Raw genomic sequence first — 9,538 nt, forward strand, 5'->3', positions numbered from 1 at the left:
GAGATAACATAAGGCAATCGTGTTCTCATAATGGCATTAATTTTTAGATAAGATGACTAACATAAGATGACTCTCTCAGTGAACAGTTTCGTTTTGCCATGATCCAAAAAAACCCTCGTTTTTTTGTACAGAACGAGTGAATTAATTTCGCAAATGAACCCTAATAAACTGTAAAATCACCCCATAGTGAGTGAGAATACAAAAAATTTAAACATTGTACATGACAGCTGCATCCTGCAAACAAAGCTGGAAAAGCACTAGAGAAAACTGCAAAATCCAATCCAGATTACCTGAATTAATACACAACATCCAGAAGTCAAAGTGCACATTGTCCCATCAGGTAACAAAATCAAGTTTGAAAGGCACCGGGATGATATTATAAGAAGCTTCTGGGTATTTCTGCCCACTCTCGCTAAATGTAGGCCATGTTCCTGCAAGCACTGTAAATTAAATCTCACAAGAGCGATGAGCTGCTTCTCATGTTTATATTTACTGCATTAACATCTTTGTGGTTTAAAATTAAGGATGAAAAGTTGTGAGCTGAAATGAAAAGGGAAATTAAACTATATTTCAATTGAATTCAACTATTTAACCATCTGTAAGAAGCTGACCGTCTGACCGTCTGTGCTTTAGACACAAAAGAGAGGACTTTTTCTTACAATTTATGGCATAAAATTATAGTTTTTTCATTGAACTTTAACACTGACCGTCTGTGCTTTAGACACAAAAGAGAGGACTTTTTCTTACAATTTATGGCATAAAATTATAGTTTTTGAACAGGTTCATTGAACAAGAAAGGAATCTAGACTTCATATGCACTATTACAAAAATTTCTATTTAATTACACTATTCATCCATCTGTAAAAAGTTTGGACACTGACTGCCTACTCTAAGCACAAAAGAGAAGATACCTGTGAACAATTTATGCTGTAAAATAATAGTTTTCCAACAGGTTCATTTTAGAAAATTAGAAAATGTGCAAATGTGTCAGACTTCAACACTACAGGAAACCAGATTTCGTATGCATTAATAAAAAAAAAACAGCAAAACACCCATTTTTAACATCTCAAACTGGTGAATTATTCATGGGCTTCTCGCTGACTGTCCCCAAAGAAAAAAACCGGAAAAAAAAAAAAAAAAAAAAAGGGGGGGGGGGGGGGGAGTTTCTAAGGTACTCTGTGCAGTCAATATTTAATACAGGGCTTCAAATAAAATAACCATAGAAAGAGTGCAAATGACTTTGATCACATCAGTATTTAATTTATAAACATATCTGCCATCAAAAAGACTTTATTTATAAATTTTAAAATATTATATAATATTAAATTAAAATGTTTTCTAAGCTATTTTGTGTGGTAATTAAACGTTTAAAAACATTAAACATTGATCAAAAGTGACTGTAAAGACATCTATAGTGTTGCAAAATATTTCTGTTTCAAATAAATGCTGTTCTTTTGAACTTTCCATTCATTAACAAATCATCAAAAATGGTTTCCACAACAATATGAAGCAGCACGACTGTTTTCAACATTGATAATAATCAGAAATGTTTCTTGAGCAGCAAATCAGCATATTAGAATAATTTCTGAAGATCATGTGACACTGAAGACTGGAGGAATGATGCTGAAAATTCAGCTGCGCATCACAGGAATAAATTAAATTTTAAAATATATTCAAATTTTGCTGGTTTTACTGTATTTCTGTTTAAATAAATGCAGTCTTGGTGAACAGAAGAGACTTCTTTCAAAAACATTAAAAAAAATCACACCAATGATGCAAAAGTGTAGAAATCTGAGAATGCAGCAAATCATTTTCCACAACACTCTCCAGTTGTTTTGACCTTCACTGAATACCGTAACTAAACTACATTTCTCGATGTGCAACCTGCTGCACCTTCATTATGGATTTCGACCTTTTTTTGCCAAGTTTCTGAGCAAAATAACAGTCGGGGGTTCGAGTGCTGCTGGCATCACATCTAACATAAAAGCAAAATTAAATCAATAAGGAGAGTCTGATCTCACAAACGGCTTGGAATCACAATGCGCTTCGTGATGCGAGCATGCAGAACACACAAGCTTCTGTAACACTCACATCCAGACACACACTCGCACCTTATCGATCCCAATCAGGACATGAAGCATTTAGAGTACTAATCCCATCCTAACAGCGCTCTATACTACAATTAACCCAGAAAAGCCTGCTGTCTTATATTTGATGTGCAACTTTCGAAGGCCTCTAAATGATCAACATGAACAAAACTTTGCTGAAAAACCTGTTGCACACAATCTACTGCATGCATTCTCTCCTCTGATTTTTAGCAAGTAAAAATATTTTAGTAATATTGTACAAACATCCACCTTCAGCTCTTTTAGCTGTGAAATCTTTACTGATTTTATAAAGTAAATGTAAAAATAACTTTTATAGGCTATTTTAAAATGAACACTTACTGGACTAAAGCAACTCAGTTGTACTTGATTATCTATATATTATCGTTTTTATTTTTAGAAAAATCATGTTCAGATGTAAGTCTCAAATCTGATCATCAGGCTTTTGAGGAACGTTTATTTGTTCATCTCTCAATCATTATTGTATTGCACTGCATTATATGTTTATATGATATCATCTTACTAAGAAATATTATTGAAAACATAGTGACAACTGATTATTTATATCATTTTAAGAAAGTACCTGCAATACTGTTATTAAGATCTAATTGATTTACATGGCAAGCATCAGAATTTCATCGTACTTTTTGGTCATATAAATATCAGCATCTGCACCAAATTGCTATTTTTGCTCAGTTTGGTCCTCCAAATAAAATGGGGCTGTTTTTCCTCCATATTCTCACTATATCATACTAGAGCCATACAATCCTGGTGGATCAAATATGATACTTAACAACAAACACATATGCAAACTTTTATATTTTATTTTGTATAAAGATTCAACAAAAAAAAATAAAATAAATAAAAAACATACATACATACATACATACATAACTAACACTGGAAATTACCTCTTGTTTTTTTTTAAGTATTAAAGAAATTAACACTTTTCAAAGATGCACAAGCATCAGAATTTCATCGTACTTTTTGGTCATATAAATATCAGCATCTGCACCAAATTGCTATTTTTGCTCAGTTTGGTCCTCCAAATAAAATGGGGCTGTTTTTCCTCCATATTCTCACTATATCATACTAGAGCCATACAATCCTGGTGGATCAAATATGATACTTAACAACAAACACATATGCAAACTTTTATATTTTATTTTGTATAAAGATTCAACAAAAAATAAATAAATAAATAAAAAACATGCATACATACATACATAACTAACACTGGAAATTACCTCCTGTATCGTTTTTATTTTTAGAAAAATCATGTTCAGATGTAAGTCTCAAATCTGATCATCAGGCTTTTGAGGAACGTTTATTTGTTCATCTCTCAATCATTATTGTATTGCACTGCATTATATGTTTATATGATATCATCTTACTAAGAAATATTATTGAAAACATAGTGACAACTGATTATTTATATCATTTTAAGAAAGTACCTGCAATACTGTTATTAAGATCTAATTGATTTACATGGCAAGCATCAGAATTTCATCGTACTTTTTGGTCATATAAATATCAGCATCTGCACCAAATTGCTATTTTTGCTCAGTTTGGTCCTCCAAATAAAATGGGGCTGTTTTTCCTCCATATTCTCACTATATCATACTAGAGCCATACAATCCTGGTGGATCAAATATGATACTTAACAACAAACACATATGCAAACTTTTATATTTTATTTTGTATAAAGATTCAACAAAAAAAAATAAAATAAATAAAAAACATACATACATACATACATACATAACTAACACTGGAAATTACCTCTTGTTTTTTTTTAAGTATTAAAGAAATTAACACTTTTCAATTCAGCAAAGATGCATTAAATTGATCAAAAGTAATGCTAAAGACATTTATAATGTTACAAAAATATTAAATTTTTCTGACTGTTAGTATAGTGCTCTAGTACTACCACTACTTTAAATTCTAAGCAAGTAAGGAAGGAAGGAAGGAAGGAAGGAAGGAAGTAAATAAATAAAATACTGGAAATGATTTGTTGTTTTTTGAACTCATCCATATAAACTACCATTCATTTAAAAAAATTTAAAAAATACTTTTATTCAGCAAGGATGCATTTAATTGATCAGAAGTGATGGTAAAGACATTTATAGTGTGACAAAAGATTATATTTTTCACATTTCTTCATATGTTAGGCGTTACAGGGTTAATAGTGTTCTACTACCACTGTGTAAACCATGTCTTTTCTTGTTTTGAATGATAAATTCTTAAGAACACCAGACATAAATTCCGGCACGCCGCCATTCCTTATTCCCTCAGAACCCTGCGAGACAAATAACAACAGATTCGGTAAAGATCTGCGTATCGACTTGTGCTTTGGAGTGCATCCTGGAGTATTACTCCGCAGCTGTGCCGAGATCCTCCCCAGAGACGGGAAACCCTATTGCTCCGCTGCCTCGTCCAGCCACGGCGCGCCGCACAAACCAGCGGCTTCTCTTTGATGGTAATTGACTGCGGGGTCTGGGTCTTTGTCGGCGCCGTGCACCTTTAGCATCTCATTTGGAGGATGGCAGCACTGTGTGCTCTGAATGTCACACTCTCCTTGGGATAATCAATGGGGGCGATCAGATAGCGGACACCTGAGGGACGGCTCCAGCCGCGTGGCTCTGGCAAGGCCGGGCCAAGGACTGAAGCCGCGTTGATTAGTCATCAGTCGAGGTGCGATCGATAGCTTGCTTTTCATTGCTAAGCATTGCCACCTACGAAAGATGTATGAGAAAGATAAGGCAGCTTCCTTCAGGTAACGCTTGGCATGTCTAGGAAACCAATCGGCTGTTTTCTTACTTGTTTAAGTCAGCAGTTTGTTTACTTTGAGTTTTAGTAAAGCCCACACCAAATCTGCACCCACTGAAAACTCTGCTGATGTCCGCGAGACATTTGCAAAGTTACACACGTCCCACACTTCTTGTGTGTTTGTTTATGAAATACTTTGGCTAATTTGATTATGATTTCTGCCTGGGCAGAGTGGAATATGACTGTGAGGTAGTAGAAATGTGTTGCTATATCATTACCGCAGTAAACAAGTGTAGAACGTTAATGTGAAAATGTTTTTACACTGATGGATAATTGGTGCAAAAACATTAAGAATTTAGGTAGGCTATGAACTGTTTGATAATTTGGTTTGTGTTCATCAAGTTCCAAATAAAAAGTTAAAATAATCAAATGTTATTAGTGTAATTTATAAGAAGTATATTTTATTTCTTAAGTATTTCATTTTATTGGATTAGCTAAAATAAATAAATACCACATAATTATTTGATATATAATACAAATTTTAGACAAGTTGCTTTGGATAAAAATGTCTACAAAATACATAAATGTAAATAAAACATTCTTTTTTGTTTAATTTCCAATAAAACTGATATAATCTACTGTTCAGAAGTTTTAAATCGCTATGTTCTTCTGCTCACCAAAGCTGCATTTATTTGATAAAAAATACAGAAAAATTTAAATATTACAATTTCAAATAAATTTTTTTTTTTATATTCAAAAAAATATTTTATTCCTGTGATCAAAGTTGATATTTCAGCATCATTCCTCCAGTCTTCAGTGTCACATGATCCTTCAGAAATCATTCTAATATACTTATTTTCTGCTCAAGAAACATTACAAGTTGAAATCAGTTGGTGCTTCTTCATATTTTTGTCTTTAGCATCATTTTTGACCAATCTAATGCATCCTTGCTAAATAAAAGCACTAATTCCTTAAAAAAGCAAGGATGCATGAGAATAAAAAAAGAATAAAGCGTTGCACATTTAGCTCAAATTCTACATTTTTGTCTTTACTGTCACTTTTAACCAAATGAATGCACCCTTGCTAATAAATTCCTTGATTAATCAAGAGTTGCATGCTTAAATTCTGCAGAATTCTGTAGATTTCCCCTCAAATCCTGTCAAAAACAATACAGCAAAAGTCTGGGGATCTCTTCCGAGATGGTCTTTTCTTCAAAGCATGGCAACAATGCATCTCCGCAATGCTTTTATATGCATCTAGAGTGCATTGGTGTGTGTCAGCGAGCCGTGAACATATTAAGCACAGCGTGATTATTGATAACGAACTGAGAGGAACATTTAATTGGAATTCTTGTATGCATTAATAATCAGATCATATTAAAGATTAGTCAAGACTGTGGTCATTATCTCACGCTTTCTATCTGCTATGAATCAGCATATTTCACGCCACAACCCGAAAGAAATCGCAGGAAGTACAGACTCATTTTGGACTTTATCCGTCCGTTTCACATAAACAGAAGATCTAATGACCAGAGCTTGCGAAGCAGAGCTGCGGGACACGCTAGTAATTTCTCAAGCCAGATTCATTTGACAAGGGTGTTGGCTCTGATTTATTCCGCAGCCCTGCCAAGAGGCGACGTGCTGCACCTGCATGTCCTGCGCTGGACGGCCGGCTCATCATGCAACAGAAAGGGTCAGAGAACAGAAAGTCCAGCACATCATCTTTCTGAGCCGCAGCAAGCTGAATTATGAAATGAGTTTCTTCAGTGACATAATCATGTGTTGATCGATGACTAAGCCCAAACAGGGAGGAAATTATATTTTACTGTCCTTTTAAATCATGAATGGAATATTTCATGCTTTTTTTCACGTTCTCGGTCTCTTTGTAAAGTGAACATATCTGCAGGCAGCAATTACGGTGCCGAGCACACGCTGCAATGCCCATTGTAAGGTCACAATGTGCAAATGCATTGCCGAGATATGCCTCTATTTAAAGTCTTCATTAAGGTTTCATTAAGATGAATTGCAAAATAATCTATTTAGTTTAGAGTTTTGAGGGTTTGTTTGAATATGATTTGAGGCAATTCAAACGAATAGCTCACCCAAAAGTGAATATTTGCTGAAAAGGGCCATTGCTCAAATTCTGCAGAGTTCTGTAGATTCCCCCCAAATTCTACCAAAAAACAAAAAACAACAACAACAAAAGTCTGTGGATTTAATCTGATACTGTCTTTTCTTCAAAGCATACCAATATGCATCTCCGCCATGCTTTTACATGCATCTAAAGTGCATTGGTGTGTGTCAGCACGCTGTGAACACATTAAGCGGGGTGTGATTATTGATAATGAAATGAGAGGAATATTTAATTGGAATTCTTGCATGCATTAATGGTCAGATCATATTCAAGATTAGTCAGGAGGACTGTGGTCATTATCTCACGCTTTCTATCTGCTATGAATCAGCATATTTCACGCCACAACCCGAAAGAAATCGCAGGAAGTACAGACTCATTTTGGACTTTATCCGTCCGTTTCACATAAACAGAAGATCTAATGACCAGAGCTTGCGAAGCAGAGCTGCGGGACACGCTAGTAATTTCTCAAGCCAGATTCATTTGACAAGGGTGTTGGCTCTGATTTATTCCGCAGCCCTGCCAAGAGGCGACGTGCTGCACCTGCATGTCCTGCGCTGGACGGCCGGCTCATCATGCAACAGAAAGGGTCAGAGAACAGAAAGTCCAGCACATCATCTTTCTGAGCCGCAGCAAGCTGAATTATGAAATGAGTTTCTTCAGTGACATAATCATGTGTTGATCGATGACTAAGCCCAAACAGGGAGGAAATTATATTTTACTGTCCTTTTAAATCATGAATGGAATATTTCATGCTTTTTTTCACGTTCTCGGTCTCTTTGTAAAGTGAACATATCTGCAGGCAGCAATTACGGTGCCGAGCACACGCTGCAATGCCCATTGTAAGGTCACAATGTGCAAATGCATTGCCGAGATATGCCTCTATTTAAAGTCTTCATTAAGGTTTCATTAAGATGAATTGCAAAATAATCTATTTAGTTTAGAGTTTTGAGGGTTTGTTTGAATATGATTTGAGGCAATTCAAACGAATAGCTCACCCAAAAGTGAATATTTGCTGAAAAGGGCCATTCAAGATGTAGACGAGTTTGTTTCTTCATCAGATTTGGAGAAATGTAGCACTGCATCACTTGCTAACCAATGGATGCTCTGCAGTGAATGGGTGCCGTCAGAATGAGAGTCCAAACAGCTGATAAAAACATCACAATAATTCACAAGTAATCCACACCACTCCAGTCCATCAGTTAATGACTTGTGAAGACAAAAGCTGCGTGTTTGTAAGAAACAAATCCATCATTAAGGTATTTTTAACTTCCAGCTAAAATTCGAGTCCTGTATCCATAATAATGCTTTCTCCATTGAAAAAGTCATCTGGCGTGATTCAGGAGAAAATCTGCACAGATCAAGAACCGTTTACAAGACAAAACAGCTCTAAACAAATATGTGGGTGGAGTTTGATGTGAGAGACAACAGGAGATGAACTTTTTCACTGGAGGAAGTGTTATTATTGACTCGCGTTTGACTTGATTTGTTTATTACAGATGCTGTTTGGACTCTCATTCTGACGGCACCCATTCACTGCAGAGGATCCATTGGTGAGCAAGTGATGCAATGCTACATTTATCCAAATCTGATGAAGAAACAAACTCATCTACATCTTAAATGGCCTGAGGGTGAGTTAATAATAAGCTAATTTTCATGTTTGGGTTCAATAATGGTGAATCTGATAACATGGTGTAAAATGGTTAAAATCACATTACCATAAGCCAAAAAAATATGAAGAAGAAACAAAACAAGAAAACAAAAAATAAATACATTTTTTTAAATATATATTTTTAGAAACTTTTATTCAGCAAGGATGCTGAAGTGACAGCTAAGATAAATAAATAAATAATGTTACAAACGATTACTGTTTCAAATGAATGCTGTTCTTTTGAATTTTCAGTTAATCAAAGAATCTTGAAAGATAAAATGTATCATGGTTTCCACAACAATATGAAGCAGCACAACTGTTTTTAACATTAATAATAATCAGAAATGTTTCTTGAGCAGCAAATCAGCATATTAGAATGATTTCTGACAGATCATGTGACACTGAAGACTGGAGTAATGATGCTGAAAATTCAGCTGCGCATCACAGGAAATAAATACATTTTAAAATACATTCAAATAGAAAAGAGTTGTTTTAAATTGTAATAATATATCAAAATATTGAATTTTTTATCATATAAATGCAGTCTTGGTTGAGCATAAGAGACTTCTTATGAAAACAATAAAAAATCCTGCCAACCTTAAACTTTTGAATGCTAGTGTATCTTGAATCAAGTTTATTTTTCTCCCTCCACTGGCAAATTGTTGTTTTTCTTGTCTGAAGCATAAATCTTTAACAATCTGCCAACGGGGTCAGAAAAATAAACTTAACTCAAGATAAATCCTCTGAAAGCATGTCATAACACACTATATTATGCAATTTTGCTCTTCAAGTAAATGCATCTTATTTTAAGGATATTTAGATCATTTCTCTTTGAAAACAAAACAAAAGCACAGATTAAGATACAGAAGCACACCTTCTCAGC

Source organism: Sinocyclocheilus grahami, unplaced genomic scaffold, assembly GCF_001515645.1.
Source record: "Sinocyclocheilus grahami isolate Dianchi unplaced genomic scaffold, SAMN03320097.WGS_v1.1 scaffold1288.1, whole genome shotgun sequence".
NCBI classification, from domain to species: Eukaryota; Metazoa; Chordata; class Actinopteri; order Cypriniformes; family Cyprinidae; genus Sinocyclocheilus; species Sinocyclocheilus grahami.